At 37.2% G+C, this 12,973-nt stretch overlaps 1 pseudogene; it reads right to left on the bottom strand.

Annotated features, from left to right (window-relative positions):
- Positions 1-288: 288 nt before the first annotated feature.
- Positions 289-11,878, bottom strand: LOC140863636 (putative late blight resistance protein homolog R1A-3; annotated as a pseudogene).
- Between the last annotated feature and the right edge of the window lie 1,095 nt (positions 11,879-12,973).

The following is a 12,973-nucleotide window of genomic DNA, read 5'->3' as shown; positions in this document are numbered from 1 at the left end:
AGATTTGTTGTTAGGGCTCTGTGGTAAATTGAATTGCCATAGGTAGCAGAGTCACAAGAGATTAATCCCTTTTTCAGTAAAAGTTGTTCCTAGTTTATGCGTCCCAATCTTGAATGCTTTCCCTATTACCGTACACTTGTTTACAAAGAAATATAAATGGACACATAAGCTAGAACAAAGACAAACGCTAACGATATGCATATAATAATATAACCTTCATAAGAGATACATAGCACAGACCAAGTTCGGGATATGTATATCTTGTAAGATTGTGCCAACAGTCTCCATTGGGGCTAGACCCAACAACATTTTATGATACTATCTTTCAAAATCTGAATCTAAAATTTCCTTTTGAACTACAAAACTCAGAAGTGAACTCACGAAAGGCCATTAAAGATCAGTATCATGTATACCATACACCATCAAACAGAAATCAACAAAGAACTCCAATAGTACGACAAAAAATCATACATTTGTACACGAGATTTCCTTTATATATAGATCAAATGTGACACAGAGCAGGTGCTTCCATGCGCACATGGAGCGCTCTCTCAGACTTGGGCTCTTTCATTTTTCTGCCAAGTTAAACAATGGGGACAATTGAGCACAATGATGAATATTACAGCACATGCCATAAAATTGAAAAACAATCATATAATTTTCCCAGTGTCAGTTGAATTATTAGCAATCACAAGTAGCAGCAAAAAATGTAAAATGTAATAAATGGATTTGCAACATGCCGCTTAAAGGATAATTACCCTGTCTTGCTATGTTTGTCTAGTCTGCAGACACATATCAAACCAAATGAGGACCTCTATTGTCTTTCAAATCTCTTAAATTTAAACTTTTAATGACAGCTACCAAAGTTTCTACTGAAGTTTCTACGGAAGTTGACTGAAAAATATTGAAGTTATTTATGGGATAGTATAACCTATGATACTAATTTCAGTATTGAAACAGACATAATCAAAACCAGGCCTTTCAAAACAGATTATGTCAACGCTCCAATCTCATTTTGTGAACATAAATATTAAGAGCAAAATAGTCAAAATTCAAGCTCCGTTAATATTGAATGAGATTAGCATTGACAGATAAAATCAACTCCACTTGAAATTATGCATTTCGGTTTCCATTTTTGATTGGCCGAGATGCAATTAAGGCAAGAAATAATATATGACCTTTAATTTGTCAAGATGGAAAGAGGCTGGAACAACATCATAAACAACATATTGAAAACCTCAGGGAAATGATATTTCACAAAGAGAAGAATATATGTTAGTATAAAAATTTGAGCGTCGAATATCAATCAATAGGTTCACAAGAATTCAAATACCAAACAAAATACGAATCACGGAATTGCATGGGCTTTGATGGGATTTGGAATTGGAAATATCATTTTAGTGTTTGGCAAAAAGAGATTTCAAAACAGTATTGATATTTGATGGGATCTGGAATTTCATGGGATTGAGGTTTACAAAACTAATAAAATTATTTTTAATATTACATTTATATAAAATAGTTATAAATTTTAAGTATTCTTCAAATTTTTTTTTATATAAAATATCATTTATATAAAATTTATAATATCAAATTCTAAAATATATTTTAGCTTTTTGCCAAACACCATAATGAAATTTCAATTCCGTGTATTTAAAATTCAATTCCAATTCTAAATCCAAATCCAATTCCAAATTCTATTTTTTTAGGCACATCTAAACACACACTGGAACGAGAATAATAAGTAAAAAAAAAAAAAACACCACTGGAACGAGAATAACTAAATAAATCTGTTACCCCGAGAAAATATTTCAACCCGAGCCCGTTTATAATGGGTCTACCAGATATGACCAGTCTGGTATTTTATGGGCCAACCTGGGCTGGGCCTAATAGGCCGCATGCATCTTTTTCGAGTTCAAGTAGGACTCTGATATATATGAGATAAGCCTGAATCTTTTCAAATATTCACGAGATAGAGATAAATTTATAAAGGGACCAATGGATGAAGAGTCCTAGTCCAGGACATCTTATAATTATATTAGGTAACTTATTATTTTTTCCCTATAAATACAGGTATTGTTATGGTTGTATCAATCATCATTCATTATTCATTACTCACTTTCACTTTCACGCACTCATATCTCCTAGTTTTCATATTAATCATACTCTCTGCCTTCAAGACACTGACTTAGGCATCGGAGGGGTCACGCCGAAAACACTTTCGGCGCACCCCCGGACCTAGTTGTTTCTTGCGCAGATTTCATTGATACCCGACCCGACATGTTTCATAAAAGATTTGGAGGATCCATTCTACCAGACCGAACCCGAGGTAAAATTTCGACATCATCAATTGGCGCCGTCTGTGGGAATTTGAAAACAAAGTGTTAAGATGATGAGTACAAGAAAAGAGAAGAAGAAAAAAATTTCGGATTCTCGCATGGCTTGCGCATCAGCAACTTGCGAAAATCATAGAAATTAATTGAACCGTCGGATCGGGCTCAAATTTTGCAGACATATTTATTAATATGTTTTCTAGGATCTGAACGGTGAAGATCGTGATTGGATGCTTGTATAATCAGATCTAGACCGCCGAACAGACGCTGCTCGCTCGCACAGCTTCTATGTGTTCTTCGCATGACTTTCATAGCAGAATATTTGAAAAAATCATAAGAATTAATTGAACCGTCGGATCGGGTTCAAATTTTGCAGACATGCTTATTAATATGTTTTATAGAATCTGAACGGTGGAGATCGTGATTGGTATCTTTTAGAATCAGATCTGGACCGCCGAACAGACGCTGCTCGCTCACACAGCTTCAATGTGTTTTTTGCATGGCTTGCACATCAGAAACTTGAAAAAATCATAAGAATTAATTGATCCGTCGGATCGGGTTCAAATTTTGCAGACATGTTTATCAATATGTTTTCTAGAATCTGAACGGTGGAGATCGTGATTGGTATCTTGTAGAATCACATCTGGACCGCCGAACAGACGCTGCTCGCTCACACAGCTTCTATGTGTTTTTTGCATGGCTTGCACATCAGAAACTTGAAAAAATCATAAGAATTAATTGAACCGTCGGATCGGGTTCAAATTTTGCAGACATGTTTATTAATATGTTTTCTAGAATCTGAATGTTGGAGATCGTGATTGATATCTTGTAGAATCAGATCTGGACCGCCGAACAGACGCTGCTCGCTCACACAGCTTCTATGTGTTTTTTGCATGGCTTGCACATCAGAAACTTGAAAAAATCAATTGAATTAATTGAACCGTCGGATCGGGTTCAAATTTTGCAGACATGTTTATTAATATGTTTTCTAGGATCTGAATGGTGGAGATCGTGATTGGTATCTTGTAGGATCAGATCTGTACCGCCGAACAGACGCTGCTCGCTCACACAGCTTCTATGTGTTTTTCGCATGGCTTGCATATCAAAAACTTGCAAAAATCATAAGAATTAATTGAACCGTCGTATCGGGTTCAAATTTTCCAGACATATTTATTAATATGTTTTCTAGGATCTGAACGGTGGAGATCAATTTTTGATCCCTAAATCAAGTCGGTTCTTTGATCAAAGAATAGAAGATGTTATCTTGCTATACATCCAAAGTCATGTCATCGACAACGCATGAACGAGATAAGTATTTCAATCATCTTTATGTTTGAATTAAATAATTAAATTTTTATTTATTATCATTATTAATAATATTATGATGCATCTTCTACTATCAAAATTACATGTTTGTTTTTTTGTGAACAAATTTGTTGGACTTCTCTTCCCATGTATTTTTGTTTGGGTTATTTTATATCATATGGACATGCAATCACGCTGTAAGGCCCAATTACATCATATGGGCGTTCAATTTCGCAGTAAGGCCCAATTACATCATATGGGCGTGCAATCTCGCAGTAAGACCCAATTACATCATATGGGCGTGCAATCTCGCAGTAAGGCCCAATTACATCATATGGGTGTGCAATCTCGCAGTAAGACGCAATTACATCATATGGGCATGCAACCTTGCACTAAGGTTCAATCCATGGCTCAACACTTTATAAGTCCGGGCAGGTCCGTCACTATAAACCCACTCCGGTGGTACTCAAAGCCCACGTCAGTGGCCCACATCAGTGGTTTACAAAGCCCAGACATGTCTGGCACTCAAAGTCCACCTCAGTGGCCCACATTCAATGGTTTACAAAGTCCAGGCAGGTCCGGCACACAAAGCCCACGTCAGTGGCCCACATCAGTGGTTTCAAAGCCCAGGCAGGTCTGGCACTCAAAGCCCACGTCAGTGGCCCACATCAGTGGTTTCAAAGCCCGGGCAGGTTCGGCATCAAAAGCCCACATCAGTGGTTTCAAAGCCCAGGCAGGTCTGGCACTCAAAGCCCACATCAGTGGCCCACATCAGTGGTTTACAAAGCCCGGGCAGGTCCGGCACACAAAGCCCACATCTGTGGCCCACATAAGTGGTTTACAAAGTCCAGGCAAGTCTGGCACTCAAAGCCCACGTCAGTGGCCCACATTCAGTGGTTTACAAAGCCCGGGCAGGTCCGGCACACAAAGCCCACGTCAGTGGCCCACATCAGTGGTTTACAAAGCCCAGACAGGTCCGGCACTCAAAGCCCACGTCAGTGGCCCACATCAGTGGTTTACAAAGCCCGGGCAGGTCCGGCACACAAAGCCCACGTCAGTGGCCCACATCAGTGGTTTACAAAGCTCGGGCAGGTCCGGCACACAAAGCCCACGTCAGTGGCCCACATCAGTGGTTTACAAAGCCCGGGCAGGTCCGGCACACAAAGCCCACAACAGTGGCCCACATCAGTGGTAATCAAAGCCCGGGCAGGTCCGGCACACAAAGCTCACGTCAGTGGCCCACATCAGTGGTTTCAAAGCTCATACAGGTCTGGCACTCAAAGCCCACGTCAGTGGCCAACATCAGTTGAAACATCCTAGAACTTCTAGTGAATTTTTTTTATTTTTAAAATAACTCTCTAACTATAAAATAATAATTATAAATATATATATGCCCATACATATATATATCGTACTAAAAAATAATTTTACTTAATTTAAAATACATATACACAATAAATACAATAAAAGTACTCGCATGCAATTAAATACTTAAAATTAATTACTAAATAATCATTCATAAGATTGTCATAATAAAATTCCTAAATAATATTTTTTTCACCAAGATTAATGAAAACTTAGAAAATAAATACTTAAATCTAAAATTCATGCATATACGGAAAATCTATAATAATAAAACATATGCGAAAATAAATGTTCTAGTCTCAACAAAAATTCATCTTAGAGCAATGGTCACGGGTTCTAGCCGCCTGGATACTCATACGCCCTCGCCGCCAGTCGGGAACACATTAACTTCATTAATATTCTGCTCACCTGCACCATTTAAATCTAGTGAGCCTAGAGGCTCAGCGCGTTCTATCATTACATAACAAAATGAAACCACACACAAGCACACATCATATGAAATACGTGAATAATAATTATACGTGCATGATCTTAAAATTATATGCATATAAACATAAATAAATAATCATACTTCTAAATCATCATGCTATAACATAATTCATCATACTTTATAATTTTCGTAAAAATAACATATCATGATTTCTTAGTTCTCAACAGGTCGTATCCATGTCGGTGGCATCATACTGAGCGATTGATCAATCTATAAACCAACGTACGCGGCGGTGGGGTTTCCACCTCTGTGCTGCCACTCACCAGCCCTCTCAGCTGGATCCATAAGCTCATCATACTTATACATCATTAGGAAGGTCACCGGGCCCAGGAATCCCGGCATCCAACCACATCACTTTCCACCTTCACTTCAACTTCCATAAAAATATATTTTTCTTAACATGCATTTAATTAAACTTATCATAAAAATTCTTACATGATGCATGAACTTAAAATTCTCTTTATTTCTTTATTTCATGAAAGTTTGTCCGTAAATATATATTTAATTTATTTTCTTAAAAATCTTACTTATATAGCTAATAAAATACATGCATGAATTAAATCTATATTTACGGACATTTTATTTTCCAATGACATGTTCGAGCTGTTGACCACTTAACTTAAACCCATAAATTTCTAGACTGACTCAAAAACCCAAAAGCCCAACCTGACCTGGCCCATTAAGTTCATGGGCCCCCAGGCCCATGAAAAACTCATGGGCTCACTAAAAACATAATTTAGGCTCATCAACTTATTAACTTAAAGTTAAATTAATAAAATTATTAACTAACCATTAACTTATAAATTTGACTGATAATTACTAAACCCGACACAACTTGGCCCAATAATTCTCATGGATCATACGGCCCATGACAAATTAGTGGGCTCACTTCATTAATTATTTAAGCCCAAAATTAATATTAAATTAGTGTAATTAATTAATTAAGTCAAGCCCAAACCCATTAATTATTAACTAAATCTCTTATTTAATTTAAAATAAAAATATCTGAGTTCAACTAATATAACTCAGACCCGGACCAAACTAACTCGACCCATTATATTTTAGACCCGACCCGGACTCGAAAAGCGGAGCCCGGCCTGCCAAAACACAAGACACAACCCTAGCTTACCTCTCCCTAAGCCCAACTCGAGGCAGCCCTGAGCGGCTTCAGAAAATCTGATCGTGCCGCCTGCTCAAGCCACCTTTGGCCGTGAAACCACCTCTCATACTTAGCCAACACCCAAACGGTTCTAACCCAACAAATTTGACCTCAAACCAAGGTCTGTGGAAGAAGAACGAACCAAAACACTCTAGACCTAGTTTCTGCTCACGCGCAGAACGCGAGCAGCCACTTCCGGCCGTTCGGCCGCCAATCTCCGGCCAGCACCGGCCGGAGAACCACCTGGAAAACCTTTCCCAAGGTCTTGGGGTTCTAACCTAACTGGAATCACCCTAAAATACGCTCTGTGGACCGAGAACGAGCAAATCTCCCAACCTCGCTCAACCTACGCGACCTGCTGCGCATCAGAAGATATGGCCGAATCCAGGATGGCTCCAGCCCTTCCAGCCGTGAACCACCTAGCCAAAACCAACCCTTAGGAACCCACCTAGACCCATGAACGATCAGCCAGCAGTTCGAACCCAAGACATGTCCAGAAATAGTGCAAAACCGAGCCATGAAGTGCAAAAACGTGAGGAACATGCATGAACTTTAATGTTTTCTTTTCTAGATCAAAACACATGCAATAACAGATCTTGTAAGCATAAAATATTTGTAATATGATTTAAATGGTGGCCAAGAATGGATTCGAGACGTGCCTTGTTGAAGATTTGGACAAAACGTTGAAATCGACGCGTATCGGGCTCGCCGGGACGAACGGATCTCCAAACCAATATAAAATCTTAAAAGATCGGCTATGGGGCTGTGAAAAATATTGCTGGAATGATGAAGATGATGGAGAAAGGTTGAGGGAGGCGGCTAGGGAGTTTACGTGAGGTTAGGGAGGAATTAGGGTAGAATATCTTAGGATAATATTTGGGTAGTCTAGGTTAAATATTTAAATAAATACTTTGGATAGATAATTACTATAATTTAAACTTAAAAAAATACATGATAATTTGCTAAAAACTTAATAATATCGAAATAATAAAATATGAGATTTTTAAAGGTTAATAAAAGTCATTAAAATAACTTATTTTGGGTAAAAACTAGCACATAAATAAATATATATCTAAATACCATAATTTTCTTCAAATTATATCTTAAAATAATATTTTAAGGCTCCTAAAAATCTCATAAAATATTTTGGGTGAAAACAACATCTCGTCCGTCCACGGTCCCGCCTACGCGATCATAAAATAAACTTTCTCAAATAAATTCATAAATCACTTCATACAGATTTAAATGCCGATTAAAAATATTTAAAACATGCAAATAAATCACATAATTTAAATAATCACTCATAAACATAATTTAACACATTTTCACATTATTTTAAAATTATTAAATCCCCTAGTTATGCATGCGGGTTTACGTAGCAAATTCTCGGACGTTACATCAGTGGTTTCAAAGCCCGGGCAGGTTCGGCATCAAAAGCCCACATCAGTGGTTTCAAAGCCCAGACAGGTCTGGCACTCAAAGCCCACGTCAGTGGCCCACATCAGTGGTTTCAAAGCCCGGGCAGGTCCGACATCAAAAGCCCACATCAGTGGCATCAAAAGCCCACTTTAGTGGCATCAAAAAGTCCACATCAGTGGCATCATAAATCCACGTCAGTGGTATTCTCCAAAGCCCGACCAAGCTCGGCATCATGTAATCCCACGCAACTCGTGGTTATCTTAAAAGTCCGATCCGCTCGGCAACATCAATTGTTATATACAGCTCTTTATTTGAGCTCGGGGTCCGGTCTACAATCTTGGTCTAAACTCATTCTTGTTTTAGACCAGTTCGGGAGGTACTATTGTTACCCCGAGAAAATATTTCAACCCGAGCCCGTTTATAATCGGTCTACCAGATATGACCAGTCTGGTATTTTATGGGCCGACCTGGGCTGGGCCTAATAGGCCGCATGCATCTTTTTCGAGTTCAAATAGGACTCTGATATATATGAGATAAGCCTGAATCTTTTCAAATATTCACGAGATAGAGATAAATTTATAAATGGACCAATGGATGAAGAGTCCTAGTCCAGGACATCTTATAATTATATTAGGTAACTTATTATTTTTTTCCTTATAAATACATGTATTGTTATGGTTGTATCAGTCATCATTCATTACTCACTTTCACTTTAACGAATAAACAAAAAAAATTTGCTCAGAAGTATAGACTCACCTCTGGACATAGAAGAATTTTGTTTTTTTAAAAAAGAAACATGAGAAATTACCTCGAAATCGGTCCAGAAGCTGCCAAATGCACGAGGATACAACAAGATTGTCTCCAACAAGAACGAGAAAGACGGATTTGGGGCGAAAAGCTAAGAGCAGTTGAGGCTTCTAGATCTGCATTGAGATTGAAATAGTATTTTTCAAAACATGAACATCTTCATTAATTCAATAGGATGTCTAATTGAATACAAATAAAATGTTCTGAAGCACGTATTTCTAAATAGTATTTAAAAAAAAAACAATTTATGTATTATATATTTGGTATACCAAAATAAGAATAATTTATTTATAACTTACGTCCAATTGGAAATTCATCATGTTATCACCATAGAAGGTTCTGGTCCTTTGAAGTGGCCGCAACGTAAGCCCTTTCACGACTACCTGAAGGTCGTAATTTCCAAGGTTTTGTTGGTCCTTTTGTATCTTCCTTGCAGAAGAATTGACTGATGCACCACATTGTACTACTGAAATTGATCCAAGTGTTGGTATTTCTCCAATACCAAATGGGATTTCCTCCAAGCATGCAACAAATTCGAGTTGAAGCTTCTCAAGGCTTGGGAAGTGAGAGCTGTCTGCTATCCACTTCTGAAGATTTGTCTTACAAATTATTAATGACTTCAATTCGAGGAATTGTCCTTCCACAGGATTCCATTCAACCCCTATGACTGCATCATATAACAAATTCAGAACTTCAAGTTGAGGCATTGCGCCAACCACCGTCAAATCTTCCCAAGACATGTTGCACCCTGTTAAAGTTAACTTCTTTAGCGACCTTGGAAAGCAGACATTTTCCCCCACATCAAACTCACCGTCTAAAAAAAATGTTTCGAGATTGCGTAAAGGGGTGAGATTGTAAACTTCAGGCTCATCCCATCTACTTTCCCACCTGAAAGTGATTCCCAGTTTCTTTAAGTTTGGGATTCTACCAACAACCTCATCCGTACACCTCAGATTCCTCGTGGTATAAAGTGTTTGCAGGTTTTTCAGCACATTGTTTTGGCTTTGGTGCTCTGAGGATCAGGCAAACAAAAGTCTGCACGTACCGTTTTTAGATGCCTGAGTTGTGGCATTTCCCATATTTCAGCTGGTAGATTTATTGCCTCATCAGTTAGATAATAACCAGAGATGGTGATACTCTGCAGATTCCATAGTAGGGATATAGATTCCAGAGGACTCCATGGCATTAGATGGGATGAAATCGCCAAATCAATGTATCTCGAATTAACTAGTTGTGGGATTACTTTGCAGGAATACAGACCATCCGTTCTGAGTACTCTTAGCAGACTAGAACAAATAAGCAGCTTTGTTGATGTGGATTTTGACCTGTTCTTGACACAACTCTTCATCATTGTCGATGATTCTGCTTTGATTGTTGAGGTTATGCCTCATATTGACACAAATAAATTTCTCCTTTTGAGCTTCCCTGAGGCATAGGTCTCTTAAGAGATCATGAATGGCGCAAGTTTTGATTCTGTTCCTAGACCCGTAATCATGAACCTGAATCAGATTTCTATCTATCAGATCTTTTAAATTGTCCTCTGCAATTTCCTCCAAACTTCTACATCTTTTCGGTTTAAGAATCCCATCCGCTACCCATAGTTTAAAGAGCTTTGAAATTTTAATCCTACTGTCTTCCCGAAATATCGCCATATAAAGGAAACATGGTTTTAGATGAACAGGTAAGTGCTTATAACTTAAAGACAATATCTCAAAACAGACCCCATCACCTCCCATATTCAATGCCGTATGTGTATGATTAGCAACGTATTCCCAATATTCAATCGTTCGACTAGACTTTGCAAGAAGTCCACTTATAACAACAATGGCTAGAGGAAGTGCTCCACAATTTCTCACAATTGTCTTGCCTACTTCCTCGAACTCGGGAGGACAACTTTCTTTTCCAAACACCTTATCACAAAACAAAACCCAACTTTTCCAAACACCTTATCGTCTAGAAAATGTAGTTGATGAGGGGCACATGAATGAAAACCATTGGCCACATTCGTTAGTCTCGTAGTGACCATCACTCGACTACCATTGTTATTATCCGGAAAAAACCTCTTTATCCCATCCCAAACCTCAATACTCCACATGTCATCCATCACAATGAAATATCTTCTACCAAACAAACTTCTATGCAAACGTAATCCTAATTCCTCATCATTCTCTCGAGCGATTTCTTTGCCTCCTCCCGCAAGAACTCGAATATTATTTAATAGGCCAAGAAGAATTTCGTGGACACTGTATTGTTGAGATATTGTAGCCCAAGCATGAAGATCAAAGTGGTTCACAATTACTGGATTGTCGAAAACATTTTTTGCCAGGGTAGTCTTTCCAATGCCACCCATCCCGACAATAGGAATAATCTGGAGATTTGATTCGTCTCCAGTGAGTGTCTCCATTAGTTGAATCAAATCTTCATCAAATCCCACCATAGTATTCTTGCTTTTGGAAGCATCTTGTACGAAAGAACCAGCCGGCGCACTGTTTCTTGGCTGCTGCACGATTTTTATCCCTTGAGTTTCTTTAATCTTCATCACGTCTATCTTCATAGAATCGAATTCATCAATTACTTTCTGCAAATCTCGACTGAACAAAGTGAAGCTCCTCAATACACTTGGGAGGCCCATTTTCTTGAAAAATTGGTCGAAATTACTAAACATCCCCCTCGTTCTCCTTTCGGGTTCAGAAATTGGGAGAATATGATCCACCACGCGGCTCTCAATGATATCTTCTGCTGCATATGCTGATCTTGAAATTTGTTCCTCCAATGCCTGAATCTCGTCCCCGCTTACTGGCGAAAAATCCTCGAGAAATTCTTGCAGGAAAGTGATATTATGAAGCAAAGAATCGTTCTGGGCTTTGTTAAGAACATCTATTTGGAGCTTTGGGTGTTGCAATAACTGGTCAATAGTATTTGCGAGAGAAAGAAGAGATGCATAAGCTGCCATTACTGATACCTCAGTGGCCAAAATCAATCTGTTGGTTTCTCTCTGTAGTAAAGTCAACTTTTATCTTCATTTAAAAAATAAAAATAAAAAGTTTTCCGAAATGGCTTGTAAATCTTGTAATCGATTATATTTCTCCATCTTAATAAATTTACAAGTTTGCTGTCAAAAAAAAAGTTCAACTTTCTGCGTTGGCCCACAATTATTACTATAAAAGTATCCCAATAATTGAGTCCAGTCAGAAATAATTTTTCAAAATTCGACATAAATGCATTAATTCTCTGTGCAATTTGCTCAAAAATCTTCAAATACAAACATTTTTTGTTTTGGGATTTCTAGTCATAAAATGTGGTACAAAACCATACAAAATGTGGTATAAATTACAAAAATTATGGTACAAAAAAGTTGCTAGGAAGTGCAGAGCAAAACATGTTTGCATTGGGTATTTTTGAACAATTTTCACTAATCTTTTACCTACTATAAAATATGGATGTATGGTTAAAATTTTTGCATTATGTATATACATATTTATTTTTTTGTTTCATATGAATGATATGTTAATGAGGGTTATATAATTAAAATTACAAGAAAGATAAGAACACAAATGAGAAAATACACAAGACAATTGATTGGGTGTAATAATTTCTCACGTTTAACTTTCACCTTAATAGAAGTTATTTAATTCTATAACTTCCATTTTTTACTATTGATTTTGTCAAATTATCTAAAAAAGTATCATACATAAATTTTATATGTTATTATATGATTTTTTTTTTTTCATTTCATCCATGTATTTGCAAGATTCTAATATAAATTTTTGTAATATTATTTTATTAATATTCAATCGACGATTGAATAACCTACTATAAAAGTATGAATGTAAGGGCAAAATTTTTGCATTGTGTATATACATGTTTATCATTTTGTTCCATATGAATGAGATGTTAATGAGGGTTATAAAAGTAAAATTATAAAAATGATAGGGACAAAATGAGAAAATACACAAGACAATTGATTGGGTGTAATAATTGATTAGATGTATTAATTTCCCACATTCCATCTTAATTGAAGTTATTTAATTCTATAACTTCCATTTTTTTATTATTGATTGCAATATTTTCATAACCGGACCGGTGATCGAACCGGTC

This window comes from Henckelia pumila, chromosome 4 (assembly GCF_033568475.1).
Source record: "Henckelia pumila isolate YLH828 chromosome 4, ASM3356847v2, whole genome shotgun sequence".
NCBI classification, from domain to species: Eukaryota; Viridiplantae; Streptophyta; class Magnoliopsida; order Lamiales; family Gesneriaceae; genus Henckelia; species Henckelia pumila.
This window is presented reverse-complemented; position numbering and strand designations above follow the sequence as displayed.